This window comes from Rhineura floridana, chromosome 4 (genome assembly GCF_030035675.1).
Source record: "Rhineura floridana isolate rRhiFlo1 chromosome 4, rRhiFlo1.hap2, whole genome shotgun sequence".
Lineage (NCBI taxonomy): Eukaryota > Metazoa > Chordata > Lepidosauria > Squamata > Rhineuridae > Rhineura > Rhineura floridana.
This window is the reverse complement of record NC_084483.1, coordinates 24745926-24767146: the sequence shown is the minus strand read 5'-3', so window position 1 is coordinate 24767146 and position 21221 is coordinate 24745926. Positions and strand designations below refer to the sequence as shown.

The 21221-nt window shown below is 40.0% G+C and overlaps 1 protein-coding gene across 1 annotated transcript in view; it reads left to right on the top strand.

Moving 5' to 3' along the window:
* Positions 1–11206: 11206 nt before the first annotated feature.
* TTC32 (tetratricopeptide repeat domain 32) overlaps positions 11207–21221 on the top strand; it is a 29182-nt gene continuing 19167 nt past the window's right edge. The window contains exon 1 of the mRNA XM_061622653.1: positions 11207–11300. The gene's annotated coding sequence lies outside the window, so the exon portion shown is untranslated. The remainder of the gene's footprint in view (positions 11301–21221) is intronic.

Genomic DNA, 21221 nt, shown 5'->3' with positions numbered 1-21221 from the left:
CGTGTGTGTGTAAAAAATCTAATTTGCCCTAGATAGTTGTGGGAGGGGGGAAAGTGCAGAGTAATTTTTTTTATCTTGAATTTTTTCTCAGCTAAATAGATGTTACACCTAGGAGGGTGTACTTTTAAACATGGATTGTTCACTTTAGCAATACTTGCTTTACACAGATGTTAGGGATTAATCCATTGTATTTTTCCTTTTTCTGAATGGAGAATGAATTTTGCCATATACAGTGTGTGTTTTTATGTCAAATTACATTAAAATTGCATATGAAGGTTAAGGTTATATCTCGCATTAAGCTATATTATGGTATTAGTTGAAGATAACTACATGGAACACACAAGTTGTAGTATTTATTTATTTGTTTATTATTTCATTTGTGTCCCGCCCTTCCTCCCAGCAGGAGCCAATGCATTAAAACAAAACAGCGTTAAATACATTTTTTAAAAAACAACTTTAAAAAAGGGTTAAAAACATTATTAAAAAACATATTAAGCAATTCTAACACAGACGCAGACTGGGATAGGTCTCAACCTAAAAGGCTGAGGAGGAGGAGGAGTAGTAATTAGGGATGTACTAGAATTATGCCTAATTCAGATTTGGTACCAAATTTTCCATTAATTTGCTTATTCTCAATAATTGGGGATAGGATTCTAATGCTGAAAATTTCTGTGGCAATTTGTGAAAATGAACTTTAAAAAAAAAATAATCCACCTCTCTAAACATTGATTGTAAGAAAGATTATTGATATTTCCTTTAAAATATCAATATTTTAAAAGGAAATATCAATATTTCCTTCAAAATATCAATATTTCTTTTTAAAAATATTGATATTTTTTTCCGAGCAAACCCCCCCCCATGGATCAGTAAAAGCAGTGACTAGCAGATAAAGAACAAACTCGAATTGATGCCAGCCTGTTAGGTCAACAGAATGCTTTTGAACCGGCACCAGCCAACAGATCCCATCCCTAATAACCAGGGCCATCGCCAGAGAGTGGCCAAGATGCCCCTTGGCCAAGAGCCCCTGCAGCCAAGAGGGGCCTTTCTTAGGGTGGGAGGGTAGCGCTTCCATTCTGTGATCCCAGCAGCATTGGGTCCTGCAGCCTGACCCTGCTGCAGATTGCAGAGAAGGGAGTTCCCAGTCACCCTCCCTCCAACACAGACAGTGCGGGTTTCAATAAGCCTGCCCGCATGCCCCACCTACCTCACCCAGCAGTGTGAATGCATGGAGCGTATGCCTGCCATCACCTAACACAGTGTCGGGGACTTTTCTAAGAAAGCACATCGTTCACATTACACAAGTAATAGGTGGGGTGCACAGGTGGGCATAATAGCCCTGTGCTGCCTGTATCAGGGGGGTGTTAGGCTGCGGCACTGCTGGCCTAGGGCAGGCCCACTCATGCCTGGTGCCGGTCTCGCTAATAGGGTTACCAGGAGTCCGTTTTTTGGCTGCAGTCTCTGGTTTTTGGGGGACCCCTCCGGCTCTCTGGCTAGCACCCCTTAATCTCCAGACTCTCAGCTTCAATTTAAAAAAAATTAAGTTTCTAGGTGGTCTGGTTCCCGAGATATACACCAAATGTTAACCGCCCCGCACACACAACTCTTAAATATGTTTTACAGATGTTTAGAACAGCTCCTAGCTCTAACTACAACTCCCATCAGCCCAATCCAGTGGCCATGCTGGCTGGGGCTGATGGGAGTTGTAGTTTAAAAAAGTAACTTGTTCAAGCTCTGGCTCTAACCCTGCCCTTTCAGGATTGTAGCCAATAAATGAAGCCAGGTTGTGACTTCTTGATCCAGACATGCCTAAGCTTAATTTCAACTTCAGAAAATGGAGGCTTTCAGATTTTGCAGTTTGTGTAAGTAATATGGCTTAAAGTTTTTTTTCCTCTTCTGTGCAAGAGTCAGACCCTGGGCTATGAAATATGAAAGTATTTAATCCAATACTCCATTAGGACTTATTTTTTAGTAGACATGGTTAGGATTATATGGGGTGTGTTTTTACACCTCTCTGTGTGTGTCCTTTCCAACAACCCTGTGAGGTAGGGTTGGTGATTGGAAACCAAGGCAGCTCACAATAAGAAATAAATCACTTTAAAAACCAATAACCATAAAACAAGTATAAACAGTTGCAAAACAGCTTAAAGTGGCATGATTCTGAATTTTGGGTTGAGTGAATGAAGTTTATTTATTTATTTTTATTTATTTATTATTTGATGTATACCCCGCCCTTCCTCCCAGTAGGAGCTCAGGGCAGCAAACAAAAGCACTAAAAACACTTTAAAAATCATAAAAACAGACTTTAAAATATATTAAAACAAAACATCTTTAAAAACATTTTTAAAAGCTTTAAAAACATTTTTTTTAAAGAAAAGGTTTAAAAACATATTAAAAAGCAATTCTAACACAGACACAGACTGGGATAAGGTCTCAACTTAAAAGGCTTGTTAAAAGAACAAGCTCCTTATCACTTGAGAGTACAGTTTTCCCTGGTTAAGTAAGCCCTATTGAATACATTGGGACTTGCTTCTGAGTAAACAAACATAGGATTGCACTATAAATATCTTTACAGGTTGTATAAATAATAAACATATTTGATAGTCATGCTTATATAAATATTTTTTGTCATACTGTGTCCCAATAAGTATCCGATTTCACACTATGGTTGTACAATACCTGCTCTACATTTTAAGTATGCCTGGGGTGGTCATGGTTCTCCATTGTTTTCATCCTGAGGGGCAGATTGGCTGAGAGATGGTGAGTAGCCCATGGTCACCCACCACAGTTTATAGCTCATTTCAATTTTGAAAAATTAATTAAAACAATTTACATGCAGGCAAAATTTATTAAGTGGATTCACACAATACGTTTCAAGCACATCCAACTCGCATTTAAAGTGCACGACGTCCCCTAAAGAATCCTGGGAAGTGTCGTTTCCCCCTCACAGTTATAGTTCTCACCACTCTTAACAAACTGCAGTTACCATGATTCTGTGGTGGGATTCATGTGCTTCAAATGGGTGTTGAATGTGCTTTAAATGAATGGTGTGGATCTGCCCTAGGTATGATGTGCATTCAAGAGTGAATTGAAAAGAACAATTTTAAAAGATACTTCTTACTGTTACTCATTTCTCACAGAGCTTGGAAAAGTTACTTTTTTGAACTACAACTTCCATCAGCCCAATCCAGTGGCCAAGCTGGCCGGGGCTGATGGGAGTTGTAGTTCAAAAAAGTAACTTTTCCAAGCTCTGATTTCTCAGACCTCATTCTGAAGTGAAGGGTCAAATCTGCCCACCCCAAAATCTGCTCTGGGCCAGTACAAATCATACACCCCAGGAAAGGGGTGTCCTCTATGAGAAGCCATTGCGTCCCACCTGGCCCAGAGCTTCTGCTGGGTGCAGGGGAAGGATGAGGGCATCTATGCAGACAGAAAGGGTAGAGAATCTGCTTACTCCTACCCATTTCTCAGACCTCTTTCTGAAGTAAAGGGTCAAATCTGTAAAGAAGTTTGGAGCAGCCACATTAAAAGATAAGGGCAGGGCATTCCAGGCAGGGGGTTGCCAACCCTGCTTGGATATGGATGACTTTGTAGAGGATCCCTAGTCAAGGTTTACCACCAGCACAATCCAACTATATCTACTAGAAGTCAGTCTTGTTGAGTTCTACGGGGCTTAATCCCTTAGTAAGTGTGTTTAGAATTGCAGCCTTCAGGAGCATCCATCTTTACTCCCCAAAGCTCCCATCTAACATCTCCACAACACTAAGCTCCTTTGTCCCTACAGTGACCTTCTGATGACTGCCCTGGCCTGAAGGCACTTAACCCTTCTTGCTGAAAGCAAATAGGCTAGATTAAATGTTCCCTACCCAGGCTCCATCTTTTAGCTAAGATTTCTATTTTAATTTCCAGTCAGATTTTTTTTTAATTCTATGCTCCAACTGTGATTGATGCTTAATGTAGCATGCTTAATGACATCACTAGGGCCCACCCCGTGACATCACTAGGGCCCACCCCTCAAATCTCAGGTTTTGGGCTGCTTCTGACCTGGCAACCCTACTCGGTAATAATAATAATATGAGAGAAAATGAGATCTTTAGAGGCTGGCGAAGAGACAGGGAAGGGAAGAAACTAACACATGGGGCAGAAAGAGTGGCTTTAAGGGACAGGAAGGAAATATAATAAGGCAGGAGGTACCATGAAGGAGAGAAAACAATGAGGAAACTGGGATGGAAGGGGAAAGACATGACTAAAAGAGCTGAAGCAAGAGTGTTGTCTGTAGTGACAGTGGAGTAATGTGCTAAATTGGGTGTTGTTTATACAGTGTCTAATGTCTGCCAACAAGCTTATAATCGAATACAAAAGGAAAAGGGAAGAGGAGGGGAAATCAAGCAAATTGAGGTACCAGTTCTTTCAAAAAGGTACATAGTTCTTAGAATGATCAGATGGAATGGCCACTGAGGGAGGCAGTTCTGAAAGAGGAGGAGCCACGTGGCAGTTAGTCGCAGCTGAGTGGAGTGGGGAGATTAATGCTGAATGTGCTAGCAAATTTATGTTTATCCTCTCTCCCCACCTGCCCCATGCATAAGCTCCCTTCTTCACTTCCTAGTTTGCACTGACCATACTTGGTCATGATAAACTATGGTTAGCTCTAACCTCCAGACCTCAATTTACAAAAATGCTTCAAGCTGTTGTGGGTTCCAATGTTGGCATGGAGGCAAAGTGCTTACCATAGTTTGAAATTCAGAAAATACAGGAAATGATGGATAGCGAAAATTAGGAAGTGAAAAAGGGAACTCATACAGTAAGTAGGGCCTTGGCTCAGTGGTGTGGAGCATCTGCCTTGCAAGCGGAATGTCTGCGGTTTAATCCCGGGCATCTCCAGGCAGAGAGACCCTTGCCTGAAACCCTAGAGAGCTGCTGCCAGTCAGTGTAGATAATACTGAACTAGACAGACCAATGGCCTGATTCAGTAGCTTCCTATGTTCCTTCATGTGGAGGCCATGTTCAAGGTTCTAGCTTGGGACCAGGATACCTGAAAGACCGTCTTACCCCTTATATACGCAGTCGATCACTGCACTCTGCAAGTGAGGGCCTCCTGCAGATACCATCTTATCAGGAGGTCCGTTCTGCGCAATATAGGAAATGGACATTTAGTGAGGCAGCACCTACCCTGTGGAATTCCCTCCCCTTAAATATTAGGCAGGTGCCATCTCTGTTATCTTTTCGGCGCCTTTTGAAGACTTTCCTCTTTCAACAAGCCTTTTAAGTTAAGACCTATCCCAGTCTGCGTCTGTGTTGGAATTACTTTTAATATGTTTTTTTAAAAAAATTTCCCCCCCTAAACAATATGTTTTTTAACCCTTTTTATTTAAGATGTTTTTAAAGCTTTTTAAAAATGTTTTTAAAGTTATTTTGTTTTAATGTATTTTAAGGTCTGTTTTTATGATGTTTTATAGCGTTTTTACTGCTTTTGTTTGCTACCCTGGGCTCCTGCTGGGAGGAAGGGCGGGATATAAATTAAATAATAAATAAATAAAATAATAAGAGGAGGAACCATGCAAGCTACTCTCGTCTGGCTTGTTGGTCTACGGGTATGATGTTTGCATGGCATTTAAGAGGTTCCAGACTGCGTACAGTTCTGAGCTAGATGGGCCAATGCTCTGAGTTACCATGCTGGCTTCCTGTAGTGTGTTAGGGTCTGAGCAAAGAGATCACAGCTTATATTTAATTTATTTTAAGTAGCTAATTTCAATAGTAATAACTTAAAAATATGACTTAAGAAAAATTATTTTTATTTATTTATTTATTGGATTTCTTAGTCGCCCATTTGTCTGGCTAACCAGTCACTCTGGGCGACATACAAAATAAGCAAAATAGCATAAAATGACACATCAATACATTAACATTAAAATCTAGCCCACCCCAAAGGCCTGCCTGAAGAGCCAGGTCTTCACAGCCAGGCGGAAACTCATTGTAGAGGGGGCCTGGCGGAGATCATTTGGAAGGGAGTTCCATAGGATGGGGGCCACAATTAAAAAAGCCCTTTCTCTAGTCCTCACCAGTCTAGCTGTTTTGACTGGTGGGATAGAGAAAAGGTCTTTTGAGGCCAATCGTGTTAGGCGGCATAGCTGATGATGCTGGAGGCGCTCCTTCAGATAGGCTGGGCCAAAACTATGGAGGGATTTAAAGGTCAAAACCAACACCTTGAATTGAGTCCAGCTGGCAACTGGTAGCCAGTGCAACTCTTTGAGCACTGGAGTTACGTGATCTTGCCGGCAGCTGCCTTTAATCAGGTGCGCTGCTGCATTCTGTACCAGTTGCAGCTTCCGGACTGTTTTCAAGGGTAGCCCTACGTAGAGCGCATTGCAGTAGTCAAGGTAATCAAGTGAAGGCAGTGCAATCTTTTCTAGTCAACAGTCTTTTTAGCATTGTATTAATCACGGACTTAATGGGTCTTCTAAGTCTGCAGAAGTGATTGCTTGTTTCTGAAGATCTACTTCGTTCCATGGAAACTTTGCATCTGCATGTTGGGAGCACATTAATGTAAATATAAAACTAGGCTTCCTGTCAGCTACCAGGGGGAAAATATTGTAATATTCAGAAGTGATTTCCTCATCTTTCCCCCTTTCTTAATGAAAACATAGTACTTTATGAGCCAATAGCCGAAATGTCTCATAAACAGCATCGGAAAAATACAAATTTAGGAAAATTATACAGACAGCTTTTAAAAACCATCATATTAAAGACAAATTAATTTCTACACTGTTGAAGCTAACGTTGAAAAGCTACCCTGGAAGGGTTATTAATGGTCTTAAATTTCTGTATTTCATATTTGGGTTTTGTAAGCAATCAAATATTAAGCAACTTAATATTGCATAGGCTAAAGAGCAAAATAGCCATACAGCTATCTGCAATTGTTTGGAATAGAGATGGCTTATGGAATAGTTGAATATAAAGGAGAACAGAGAAGAGATGTAATTAGAAGATTGTTACAGATCATTTCTGAGGACACCATGTTGTACATTTAAGTGCTCCAAAAGAGGAAGAAATTTTTGAAATTTGTTGGGCAATTTAACCTTTTTTTTGGAACTTTTCTGAGACTCCAGTTCTTCATTTCTCCATGTTACTGGCACCTTCCCTTCTTCTTGCTTTCCATTCCCTGACATTAAGGGTGAAACTAGACAAGAGAGAGTGCTTCCAGGTAGCTTTTTTTTGATGGAATTGATTTATTATTTGATTTGTATCCTGCCCTTCCTTCAAGCAGGAGCCCAGGGCAGCAAACAAAACCACCCAAAACACTTTAAAACATTTAAAATACATTAAAACAAAACATCTTTTAAAACATTTTTTTAAAAAGCTCTGAAGACATCTTAAAAAAAGGTTTAAAACATTTTTTTAAAGGTTTAAAAACATACTAAAAAGCAATTCCAACACAGAAGCAGACTGGGATAGGTCTCAACTTAAAAGGCTTGTTGAAAGAGGAAGGTCTTCAATAGGCGCCAAAAATATAACAGAGATAGCTCCAGTCTAATATTTAAGGATTGGTGCTTCTCATATATGCAAGTTTTTTCCAGCGTCCACTGGAAGTCATTGGCATCAAAATGCCAATCTGTATCCCCCCCTCCAAATTTAATCCAGACTTACCCTTTCTAGGGAACAGATAAATCAGGTAGGTGAATAAGTGAACCATTTGGAGTATCTCAGTGACCCTTTGAAAATTAACCCCCTGTCTGAAAGCACATGCAATAATAATGCAAGTGGCAATTGCATGATTTTCTCTTACTAGTAAATATCAGCTGTGAGGGTGGAATCTGGATCAAGAAGACTCAGGTAAGGGGAGAAGAGATGTAATCCTTACCTCCACTGCAATCCCAATCCAGATGCCTCCCTTGCACCTGCTGTTTGGATCAGGAAAGGATGGGCAACTTTCCAAATCTTGTCTTGTCTCGAGCTAGTTTTTGAATATGTTTCCCAGTTAAGAATCTCAAGCTAGGCTGGGGAGCCTCTGGCACTTAGATATTGTCGTACTGTAACTCCCATCAGCCCCAACCTGTATGCCAGTGGTCAGAGTTGATGGCTGTTACAGTTCAGCAACACCCGGAGGGCCACTGCCTCCCCAGCGGTGATTTACTTCACAAGAGTAATACTATCAAAGGAAACATAGTGGGTTGGATCCAGAGGTCATGCAAGCAGAAGGCCATTTGTGCAACAGATATTTCCTATCATCTTCTCCCCTCTGTGAAAGCCTCGCAGCAGGGCTCAAGGATCCTCCTGAACAGCGGGCTCTCCTAGAGGAGAGGGAAATTGCCCCAAATGTGACAGAGGCATTGTGTATGAGCAGAGTGGAACTTGTGTAAAGTGCCCCTTCTGCCATTTTGGGTGATCCGTCCTGCCCATTGCCACACAACAGTGACGCTGTTCAGGAGGATCTTCTGTACCTCCAGAGAGGATTTTTGGTTCTGCGGGGAGGAGGAGAGGGCAGGAAAATCCTGCTACACAAGCAGCCTTCTGCTCATGCCACCTTTGAATCCAACCCAGTGTTTCTTGTGCTGCAGTTATAGAACTCCTTCCCCTCTGAAATACAGCTGACGACAACCCTTATTCAGTTTGGATGCCAGCTGAAGATTCATCTTTTCAGACAGGTGTATGTTGGGTATTACTGTTGAGCCAATTGTTTTGAGATTTATATATATGTTTGCCTGGTTGTTTAAACAGATAGTGGTCACATCCACACCACACACTTAAAAGCAGTCTTATATCACTTTAGCAGTCATGGCTTCCCCCAGATAACCCCATGGGAACTGTAGTTTGTTAAGGGTGCTGAGAGTTGTTAGGAGACCCATCACAGAGCTACAGGTCCCAGCACCCTTAACAAGCTGCAATTCCCAGGATTCTTGCAGGGGGTGGGTGGGAACCATGACTGTTAAAGTGGTATAAGAATGCTTTAAATGTATGACGTGGATGTGACTCCTATTGTTTTATTTGGAGTCTTCTGCTCTGCTCTGGGATTGCCTGTGGCAATGAAGAGCGGGTAACAAATATTTTAAATATATAGATAACAGAAAAAATATGGTTTATTCTCTCCTCAGGAATAGCCAGAAACAGTCTTTCTTCTATGACAACGGAAAAGGCCTGTAAATGTGAATCTTTTGTTACATTTTACAAACTGGCCACCTCATATCTTGAGACAATATCTACAAAACATATCCTTTCTTTTAAAATCTGTTTCAGGTGCTTCCTCCTAGAGCAAAATCCATGCTGTAAATTGTAAAAGTACCCCACAGAAGTTGGAATCCTATTTCCTTTTTCACAGTTCAGGAATGCTGAGGCTGTAAACCTAAACCCATTTATTCTGGAATAAGCCCCATTATACACAGAACTTACCTTTGAGTAAGGATGCAGAGGATTGCACTGAAAATGCGTGAGGGTAGAATGCCTGTCAGAATGAATTAAATCCAGCCATTGGTATTCACTTGAAAGGGAGATGGGCTGCATTCAGACATGCTTATCTAGCTGCCAGTTTGTCCACATAGTAGGTGGTTTACACACTCGGAACAGCATGTCCAGACCTTGTCAGATTCTGCTTTCCACCTTCTAGGCAAGTAGGCTAGTAATGGATACTGCTGAATGCAGGTAAACCATTCTGCTGCAGATCAGCAGGGATCAAATGTATGTGCACACATCCAATATATTCATTGTTGCTCTTGCATATATGCATTCCCACCTGTCTTTGGCATGCATCTCCTCATACTGTCTGTGGCTACTGTCTAGGGGTGTTATATGAAATAATTTATTTCCCATGTTGAGAATATGTTCAGAATATATTTCCATGTTTTTATTAAATATTCACAACATTCATGTACAAAGAGACAAAAAGATATATTTGCTTAACATAGTGCAGAACTTGCCTTTCTCTCTCTCTCTCTCTCTGTGATATCGGGTGGAAAGTTTTTAACTACTGTATTTTTCTGTAAAAAAATCAATTTTAGAAATGTATTCTTTTGTTAATTAGTAACATAATTAATGAATACAATGCAAGTCAACTGAAATGGGAATTAATACAGTATTAGCCAAATCTAAAATCAAAGCTGTAATTATTAACTTTTTTCAGGTGGCTATACCACTTCAGGCATGCTCAATTAGTATGTATGTACTCTGCCTTCATTTTTCCTGTTTAAAATCTAAATAATGTGAGGGAAGTATGTGTTACTAAAAATAGGCTTGGATCCCAATAAGCACCCTCATCTCCATGGCAGCCCCTTGAAAAGCCTATTTGGTTGGGGGCAGCTCAGTAGCCAGCCTTCCTTGTTAGGTGGGGCATTGGGGGGGGGGAGAAGTGCATAGTGCCAGGTAATCCCCCCCCCCACTGGTGAAGAGGGTGTGAGGACCAGGCCAGGGGAAGGGAAAGGCAGTGACCTTCACTGTCACTCCTCCTCCTCCCTCCAGAAAGAGTGCTAATTTACATGAATAAAATTTAATCTGTTGAATTGTCTCACCTTTTTTTGAGAGATCCCCACAAATATCACTCAAAAGCTTGATTTTGCCTATAGCTGCACTCCACTTGTGTTCAGTGCCTGTGTTCTGATTCTTCATGAACTGAACTACTTTGGTAAAGACAGTGAGCTCCTGAGCTTGGCTTTGATTCCGCATTAGGTCTCTCAGGTTTAGATTACACCTGAAAAACAAACCTGTCCATACTACAAGTTTAGGGAAGGGCAGACAGATAATAAACAACATTTATTGTGTTTGCTGACTCCTCCTTGAGAGTCCCTCTTTGCAGTCTTGTTCCTGGCTTTTAGATTTTCCTTTCTGTTGGACAATCAAGGGAAATCTTTTTTACTGGCTGCTAAATAAAAGGCTAACTAAGTAATTGGAAAATAATTGTGAAAGCAATTGGATTTTTATTTTACTGTTTGCTGGATTGATTTTTCTCTCCAGAAACCCTGAAAACAGAGCTTGGAAGTAACTCGTTATAAATAACGACTGGTAATTTATTACTATTTTAAGTAACGAATGGGTAACTTCATTACATTTGCTTAGTAAAATAACGACTAGTCATTTCCTTACTTTTTAGCAGCAACGGGAACGTTTCCGACGTTACTATTGGACGTTACTTAGGAGGGGGGAGGAGGGGGAGTCTTCTCCTCCTGTGATTGGTGGACAAAAGACATATGCCTCGCACTATGCTTCTGCGCAGTGTGGCTCTTCCCTCGGCGGGAGGGAGGAAGGGGAGAGCTAGACCGCGCTGGAGGACAAGGAAGAAGAGGGGGAAGGCAGCAGCAGCAGCAGCAGCATGGAGATGAGTATGTGTTACCCTTTCCGGCCCGCTGCCCCATCTCCCCCTTGCCCTGCTGCCTCCTCTGCTCACTATGCTACTAGCTCTCCTCCACATCACCAGCCCCTCCTGCAGAGATTTCCTTTTATTCCTGCACCCCTAAACAACCACCGAGATGGGGAGGTAAAGAAGCTCTCAGCAGCTATGCCAGCCACAACTTAAGAAAGGTGCGTGTGTGAGAGAGAGCGGGAGAGTGCGAGCGTGCCTCTCTCTCGGTGAAACAGGTCACAGCTCCGTCCACAGTTTCCCGGCCTGATACTCTTGTTCCTCCTCTTTCGCCGCGGTGATCCCACTACTGCGGCAGCGTGGACACTCCCCTGAGGCAGCCGACTGAGGAAGGAGAGAGGATGGAAGGAGGGGGAATGAGCTGGGTGCTTGCCACCGGCAACATCCACTCGCCCTCCTCGTCATTGCCCTGCTCCTCTCTCCCTCGGTATCTCTGTGGTCAGCTGCGGGCCATTCAGAGACAGGTGCGGAGGCGGTGGTGACTTCCTAAGCAGTTGCCGCCACTCCTTCCTCCTTCTCCTTTTCTTCAGGAGTGAACTGACTGAGGCGGCTATGACTGCTGGAAGCAAAACCTCCCTTCACCTCAACAACAGCAGAGCGTCCTCAACGAGGGCAACGGGCCTCGTTATTCTTTTTTTCCCCTCCCTTTTTTCTCTCCTGGTTACCACGACTCTTACTGCTGTGGTCTGGATGTCAGCCAATCCTTTGCTCTCCCCAAGGGCCCGCCCCACTGCCACCGAGAGAGAGTCTCAAGCAAGAAGCCTGCAGAAGGCGTACTGATGAGTACAATAGACCAAACATAAGAAGACACAGATGATCAAAATATTGGCTCTTCCACGCAGTTGCCAAACACACATGTGCGAGTGAAATGGTGAAATATTTGATTTAAACTATAGTGGCCTTGTAGGAGTTGCTGCATGAAAGTGTTTCTCTGCCCACTCCTCCCAAGGAGTACAGTGCATAAGCCCACCTCTACTGGTAGTGTTAAAAATGGATATGGTCAGCTCTTTCCTTTCCCCCTCCCGAAATCTGAGCTGTCCTGCCTAACGGTATTCTGAGATAAGGGATGTTTTTAGGATGCTGACTTGTGCTGGGAAGACATAAAAGACCAAAATAAGGAATGCTTATTTTAAAATATTTTATTTTATTATAAAATGTATATGCTGTCTTTTAAAAAAAGTTTTGGCCACGGGTGATTAGATCATATTAAAAAGAAAATACAAGCCATAAAATGCAACATTAAATCTAGGCAATAAATAGAAACATAAGAATAAATCAAGAGGTATCTCGATGAAATGTTAAAAGCCAGTGTCATTCATATATATGAGGTTTGTTTGTAATCTTTTTTGTAATGGTACTATTATGCAGTACTGTCGCCTCTTTTCCCTCCCTTTTTTTTGGTGCTGGCACCTGTAGCACTTTTACCAAGGTGTAAATATCGGCACCTAATTTTTAGCAAACAAAAAAAGCTGTGTGTATATACACACATTGTTGTTGTTATGTGCCTCCAAGTCAACTACGACTTATGGCGACCCTATAAATCAGTGTCCTCCAAGAGCGTCTGTCATGAACCACTCTGTTCAGATCTTGTAAGTTCAGGTCTGTGGCTTCCTTTATGGAATCAATCCATCTCTTGTTTGGCCTTCCTCTTTTTCTATTTCCTTCTGTTTTTCCAAGCATTATTATCTTTTCTAATGAATCATGTCTTCTCATTATGTGTCCAAAGTATGATAACCTCAGTTTCATCATTTTAGCTTCTAGAGATAGTTCTGGTTTGACTTGTTCTAACACCCAATTATTGGTCTTTTTTGCAGTCCATGGTATGCGCAAAACTCTCCTCCAATACCACATTTCAAATGCGTTGATTTTTCTCTTATCTGCTTTTTTCACTGTCCAACTTTCACATCCATACATAGAGATCGGAAATACCTTGGTCTGAATGATCCTGACTTTAGTGTTCAGTGATACATCTTTGCATTTGAGGACCTTTTCTAGTTCTCTCACAGCTGCCCTCCCCAGTCCTAGTCTTCTTCTGATTTCTTGACTATTGTCTCCATTTTGGTTAATGACTGTGCCAAAGGTACTGATAATCCTTGACAAGTTCAATGTCCTCATTGTCAACTGTAAAGTTGCATAAATCTTCTGTTGTCATTACTTTAGTCTTTTTGACATTCAGCTGTAGTCCTGCTTTTGTGCTTTCCTCTTTGACTTTCATCAGCATTCGTTTCAAATCATTACTGGTTTCTGCTAGTAGTATGGTATTGTCTGCATATCTTAAATTATTGATATTTCTCCCTCCAATTTTTACACCTCCTTCTTCTTGGTCCAATCCTGCTTTCCGTATGATATGTTCTGCGTATAGATTAAATAAATAGGGTGATAAAATACACCCCTGTCTTACACACTTTCCGATGGGGAACAAATCAGTTTCACCATATTCTGTCCTTACAGTAGCCTCTTGTGCAGAGTATAGGTTGCGCATCAGGACAATCAGATGCTGTGGCACCCCCATTTCTTTTAAAGCATTCCATAGTTTTTCATGATCTACACAGTCAAAGGCTTTGCTGTAATCTATAAAGCACAGGGTGATTTTCTTCTGAAATTCCTTGGTCCGTTCCATTATCCAATGTATGTTTGCGATATGATCTCTGGTACCTCTTCCCTTTCTAAATATACACACATACAGATATATATATAAATATGACAGAATTGTCAACCTCAAACCCATCTCCATTCTTCACAGTTCTGTCCTTACTTCATCTAATAGGAATATCAATAGAGATTATTTGCTGGATGAATGCTTTTTGTCATTAATTTTGAAAAATGTCTTTTTCCATCACAGCCCCTCATAAATAACATGTTTATTCTACATGATCATAGGATGATGCAGCTCTAATAAAATCAACAAAGATTTTTGTGGTACTAAAGGCACCAACACACTTACTGTGGTAGGAACCTTTTTCTAGGAAAGAGCCTGTGTCATTATATGCTCCTAGTCTACAATCCTAAACACACATACTACACAGTAAAGATGGGACAGGTTTGGACTGGAGCTAATTGTATAAACACAGAAACATAATTGTTTTCTAGTGCAGATACCACTGTCAGTGCCATAAATGATTTCTGTCTAGGGCAGTGAGATAAGTGTTCCAGTCTTGCACTGGCAGCATACTGTGTAGATGAAATAATACCAGCATAAACTTGCAGAAGGGGAAATTAATCCAAGTGCTTTGCAACACATTCTCTCATGGTGTGTGTGTGTGTGTGTTACCCTTTCTGGCCTGCTTGCCTTGCTCATCCTGCCGCTCCTCAGCCTGCTTGCCTGCCCCCTCTGCTCATCCTGCCACCCCCGCTCATCCTGCCGCCCTCTCTCACGCACACGCACATACGAGAGAGTTCACATATCCCTCTCAGCCCAAGTGCATCTCTTCCTCTTAGACCACACATGCATATACTCTCACCCTCTCTCACACACAGAGCACATACATTCATCTCTACCTCTCTCTCCCAAGTGCATCTCTCTCCCACAAATACATGGGCACCTGCAGGGTTGGGGGGGGGAAGTAAAACATTGTAAAGTGGGCTGATTTCTCACAAAAACAGAAGAATCTTATCTGAACACTGTCTCATGTTCTAAAAATGCTAGAAACTTACTTTTTAAAAAATGAAAGCAAGGAGCCTGGGGATTATGGTTCCCTCTGGGGGCACCAACAAAGGCTTTCAGGGCATTAAGGTGCTCATGGGTACCAGGTAGGGGACCCCTGCACTAAGGCATGTATTGGAAATAGTTATTTGGGTTTTTTTCCCTCCGGATTTTGTAGTATAACAAAGTTAAAAAACCATACCAAAATGTGTAACTTTAAAAAAAGCATTTTAGGATAAAAATTGCTTGAATGCATATACTGAGATAAAATACATATTTAAATATGTGGGTAAATACAAATTCAAATATGGATTTTTGCATGGATCAATGTGGAAATAGGACAGAATGGACTATGAATGAGAACATGCAAAATTGATGCAGACTGGAAAGAGACTGATCCATCCATCTCTGTTTGCCAAGGAAACAAAATCATCAGTATTCAGCAGAAGAATATCAAAATATGAATATTCTTTAACATATCTGCAACAAAAACCTCATCAAAATAAATTATTTCCCCAAGTGATAAAATGAAGGCTTTCTCAGACCCCATTATGTACTCACTATAATGAAATAATGCTATTTCAAAGTTAAATGAATTATAAATCAAAATATTCTACAAAATCAAAATAATATATTATAAATCTTGCTATAAACCCCATCCCAAACACACACTATTTGCTCTTAGATGTAATTTTAAAAGTAACAAAATGAAGAAGTGTTTCTGTGCTGATCATACCAAACTATGTCTTGGTTGTATTGTACATATTCTGCTCTTAAGTGTTGTTATGTGCCTTCAAGTCGATTACGACTTATGGCGACCCTATGAATCAGTGACATCCAATAGCATCTGTCGTGAACCACCCTGTTCAGATCTTGTAAGTTCAGGTCTGTGGCTTCCTTTATGGAATCAATCCATCTCTTTTTTGGTCTTTCTCTTTTTCTACTCCCTTGTTTTTCCCAGCATTATTGTCTTTTCTAGTAAATCATGTCATCTCAGGGGAAAATGTTTGCTTGGGTGAATGTCCCTTAGTTGGTGGCAGGGCAGGGTCCGGGAGGTGGTTAAGTGAGAGAGATTATGCTGGCTGGCTGAGGGGGTGGGGTTGCACTTGGTTTGACATGCAAAGATCTGAGTAGTGGCTTCTGTCTCCCTCCCCATCTCCCTTACCAGAGGAGAGACCACCATTGCTATCATGGATAAAAATAATTATTCTACTACCTCTGTATGTGTGTGTTTATTTTTAATGTTGTTTTAGGCAGCAGCCAAGGCCAGCACCTTGTAGGTGTTTTTTTGTAAAAAGTAACTGAAATGTAACTGTAGTGATTACTTTTGAGAAAAAGTAATCAGTTACTTTCAGAGCAATTTCATCATCATCATCATTTTATTTTATTTTCATCATTTTATTTGTATGCCGCCTTTCCACATAAAATTGTGCTCAAGGCGGCTTACAGCAAGGTGAACAAAAATACATCTCAAAAACAATTGCAAAAACGACTTCCGGGAAGGGTGACTTAGCCTGTGCCTGCTTTTGAGACGGGCTCCTGCCTCAAAAGAAGCTTATTCAGATATATCAGTCAGTTTTTTCTTTTTTTTTTGACTGATTAAACTTCTCCCGGGTAGGGAGAAACGAAGAGATTAACCTCAAAGCCTATTTTTGTTGGGACGACCAGATCTCATTAATTTATGGGACGAGGTCCAGCCGACGAAGGTGGGACGGATTTTCAACAGCAAGCTCTATCTGTTAAAGCGAAAGTTCATCTTATCTTCTAAGAGAGAACGCACTAACAGGCAAGCACCCTTCTTTCTATATTTTTCTTTTACTTGACTTAAATTGTTGCTGTTTAAAAGAGATTTGCCAGATTGATCGGTTTTTGACATCTCACTGGGGAGCCGTAACTTCTCTCTGCTACGCACTAATTAATAGCTTATCTCTGTTTTTGTTGCAAAAAGCTGTCCTGGATTTGCATTCTAAAGATACACACAGAAGAGGGATTTCTATTCCAGATTTTTATTTTGAAAAATATTATACTGTTTTGAGACTACTCTCTTTTTGGTCTATTTTATTTTGACGAATCTGTTTCTTGACGATTGCCATTAATTGCTTCGATCCTGGGAACTGCATTTTGTTTACTTAACTATTGGAGAGATAAGGCTGTCTGCTCTGTTTATACTGTGATGTCACCAAGTTTGGAGTATTAACCCAATTGTTGCTGAAATAAGAAGTGGTTTTCCTATATTTTTCTTTTAAAATGGCAATTAAGAAAGTGGCTGAGAATCTGGAAATAACTATGTTTCAGAGAATAATGAATGAGATTGAGATAACGAAAATTGAATTGAGTAAAATGAAGCAGGAGATTAAAGATATAAGGGTCCCTGTGAGAGAGGTGACCCTGGAAGGGGTCCCTGTGAGAGAGGAGATCCCGGAGATTGGAATAGGGGTCCCTGTGAGAGAGGAGACCCTGGAGACTGGAATAGGGGTCCCTGTGAGAGAGGAGATCCCGGAGATTGGAACAAACGTGGAACAGGAACAAGATTTGGAGTCTATGGACTTTAGAAATAAAATCTATTGTTTGGAACTTAATGTTATCTCTGAAGAAATTAATGAAGATTCTAGAGATAAAGTTATCAATGGCATGGATTATCTTCTGGACTGGAATGATGTGATGGAGCCCAATATAGAGAAAATCTATGGAATTAACTGCAGCCATGTGACAATGGAAAAACTTTTAAGAGATGACCCAGTGTATTTTGAAAAAAAGAACAGAGATATGATTTTACAGCAGTATTTCAGCAACTTATTCAGAATGGATGGCAAGAAAATATTTGGGATAGAGGTAATTCCCATCAGACTCTTATTATATGACTATGGCTTTGACAGCAAGATTATTATGGAATACTGATAATGGAAGATTGGATATTGAAATTACTGGACTTAACAAGACTACTGAAGATGGAAGATGGAAAATGGAACTAATAGAGATAATAGAACAATGGCTACTGAAATTACTGAACCTAACAGATTCTGATGTGATGGATTAATTGAAATGTTTATTTTGACTATGGTTATGACAATAAGATTATCATAATTAGTAATGAGATGGATTAATCGATATGCTTATCTGGAAAAAAAAATTGATAGATATATTTCTTAAAGAATTGAAACCTCTCTTTGACTTTTTGTGGAAAGAATAAAGTAATGTTTATGAGATTTGATGATTAAGTAAGATAACTACTGGAGGAAAGTGATTTTATAATATGACTTAAGAGACAGGATTGCTATATATTATAGACTTATAACTGATTTGATCTTTGACAAATGGGAAGTCAATATTTTACTCTTTATTTTTTATTTTTGTTTTTTTTTTTTTTCTTCTTTTCTTTTTTTCTTTTTGTTTAACTATTTTTGATTTTGTTTTTTGTCTTTGAATGTTTTATGATTTTGTCTTGTATGTTTTATGAAAATCTGAATAAAAATTATTGAAAAAAAAAAAAAAAACAATTGCAAAAACAATTTCCTAATAACAAAAAATAATAAAACAGTGACATCACAAATATAATAAGCAAAAACAACTTTTCAACATTATGAACATAATAAATTGTAATTACAATTGTAATTGTAACAGTAATTACTACTTTTTGGGGGCCATGTAACTGTAACTGTAATTTATTACTTTTTAAAAGTAATCTTCCAAGCTCTGCCTGAAAAGGTCTCATGCTGAGCTGTACATATTGGGAAAATCAGAAATTAGGCCTGAGTTACAGCCTTGGTGACCAGCCAGCCAGCCAACTGTAGTGTACACTACAATATTTCTATTCCTCTAGGGCTGTTTTCATCATTTGCCAATAAGTAATTAAGAAAAAGAAAACAATAGCCACTATGCTTTGATTATAGTGAATGCTTTAAAAGAATGAAAGGTAGCCATTTTTTTCAGATTACTTTAAGTTATCTCTTTATTTCACCCTTTAGCAATAAGCATCCAATCCTGCTCTACTGATTATAATAACTGCAAAATAAAAAAACACTTCTTACTGCAGGCAAACAAACATGCTTCTTTATTACTGGCTTGGTAGACAGCACAACTTAAACTGAAAAGCAGAGCAAAAAAAAGGGGTGGAATCTAACTCTAGCCCGTAATACAAAGTATTATGTATAACAGTAGTATTTAACTCTCCAAGGGTCATGTTACTGTACAGGCTGTTTTTCAGGATCGCTTAAGTAATTATAGAGGGATTATGAACATGGAAATTCTACTCTCAATCAGGGAAAGTCTTGAGTGAACAGACTTTTGGGGACTCTTCCAAATGAGACTTTTGTTGTACACTCACCTTGCCTTATTTGCTGAATTTTTCAGAGGATCCTATTCTTAAATTTCTCCTGTTCTTACAAGAAGTCGTCATTCTTTAAATGGCGGTTGTCATTGTCAGTCATGTCACAAATTAAAAAAGACAATTCCTCCCCATAAATCTGGGGGGAGCACAACTCTGGGGGGGGTGCCCCCATTCACCCCCTCTGGCTACAGGTCTGGTAGGAGAGCCTTCTGAATGGGATGGACTGTGCCATGGAGGGATGAGGGGGAAGAAAGGATTGTCGAAAATTGGGTGGAAGGACCTTCCATGATTATTTCAAAGCTCTTTTAGGGAAATATATTCTATACATATAGCAAGGTAAAATGTTTTGATCTATCAAATCTAGTAATTTTAAATTTTTATGAGCTTACGTATTCCTCCTCCCCAACCTTTATAGTACATGACATATAGGAGAAAACAATCTAAGCACTTCCTCTTAGATCTGAAAACATATGGTCCTATCCCGCTGGTCATCACTAGGTGTAAGCCCCATGGGCTTCAGTGCGATTTGTCCATGAACAATGGGCCGAATCTAAGCCTTTGTGCAATGAGAAGCAAGATTGTATTTTGGGGGGTTTTAACAGTCCTGTCATCTACAAATTTAATTTGAAGTAAGATCCACTTTCAGTGTAATTTATTTTTAAGTGTATGTGTGAAGGATTTGATTGACAATAATAAGGCTAAGACGCTCAGCTAGTAACACTCCCAAGAAAAGTTTAAAATGTTAAGAGCAAACAAATGTGCAGATCTCACAGGGATCGGTTAAAGTTTAATTTCACACAAGCTCTCTCATAATAATGGTAAAGTCAGGATCATTCAGACCATGATATTTTCGATCTCTAGGTATGGATGTGAAAGTTGGACAGTGAAAAAAGCGGATAACAGAAAAATCAACTCATTTGAAATGTGGTGTTGGAGAAGAGTTTTGCGGGTACCATGGACTGCAAAAAGGACAAATAATGGGGTGTTAGAATTAAACCAGAACCATCACTAGAAGCTAAAATGATGAAACTGAGGTTATCATACTTTGGACGCATCATGAGAAGACATGATTCACTAGAAAAGATAAGAATGCTGGGAAAAAGAGAAGCGAGTAGAAAAAGAGGAAGGCCAAACGAGATGGATCGATTCCATAAAGAAAGCCACAGACCTGAACTTACATGATCTGAACAGGGTGGTTCATGACAGATGCTGTTGGAGGTCACTGATTCATAGGGCCACCATAAGTCGTAGTCGACTTGGAGGCACATAACAACAACATACACTGTAAAGTGACATCTTTAAATGTGTGATATTTTCCTTAACTATTGACCACTAGATGATCTATCCAAGAAATTAGAAACATACCAGTACAGAGGGGAGCATGTCTAGAGCTAAAAATCTTGCTTCACTTCAAAACCATGTCTTTCTATTGCACTTTACTAGCTTTTGTTTCAAAGGAGTTGCTGCATTATTAAAGAATGTGCAGATCTGGTTAGCAATGCCACTTGTTATGCATATAATCATTCTGCATATAAATAAATGTTTATTTATATTCCAGGATGTATGTATAGTGCTCTGCATATTTCCACAACTGTATTTATATGCTGTGTTTAAGAGAATCTGCCCCTCTCTCATCCAACCCCCCAACCAACCATTTAGAGGTACAAAGCCGTATAGATAAGTGTCGTTGGTTATGGTGCATTGCAACAACTTTCTTTTCTGCATCTGGCAAAGTAGAACATGAATGATATCTCTTGTCTCCAATTTCCTTTTAAATAATGTTTCTTTGCCTTTAGAAAAGTATGTATCTAATGGGACAAGCTGATTTAAATGGCTTTCAAGTTCTTTCTAGCCTACTCTGTAATACTGCGGGACTAACACAACAAAGCCTATGAATAGAATGGACCGGCTGA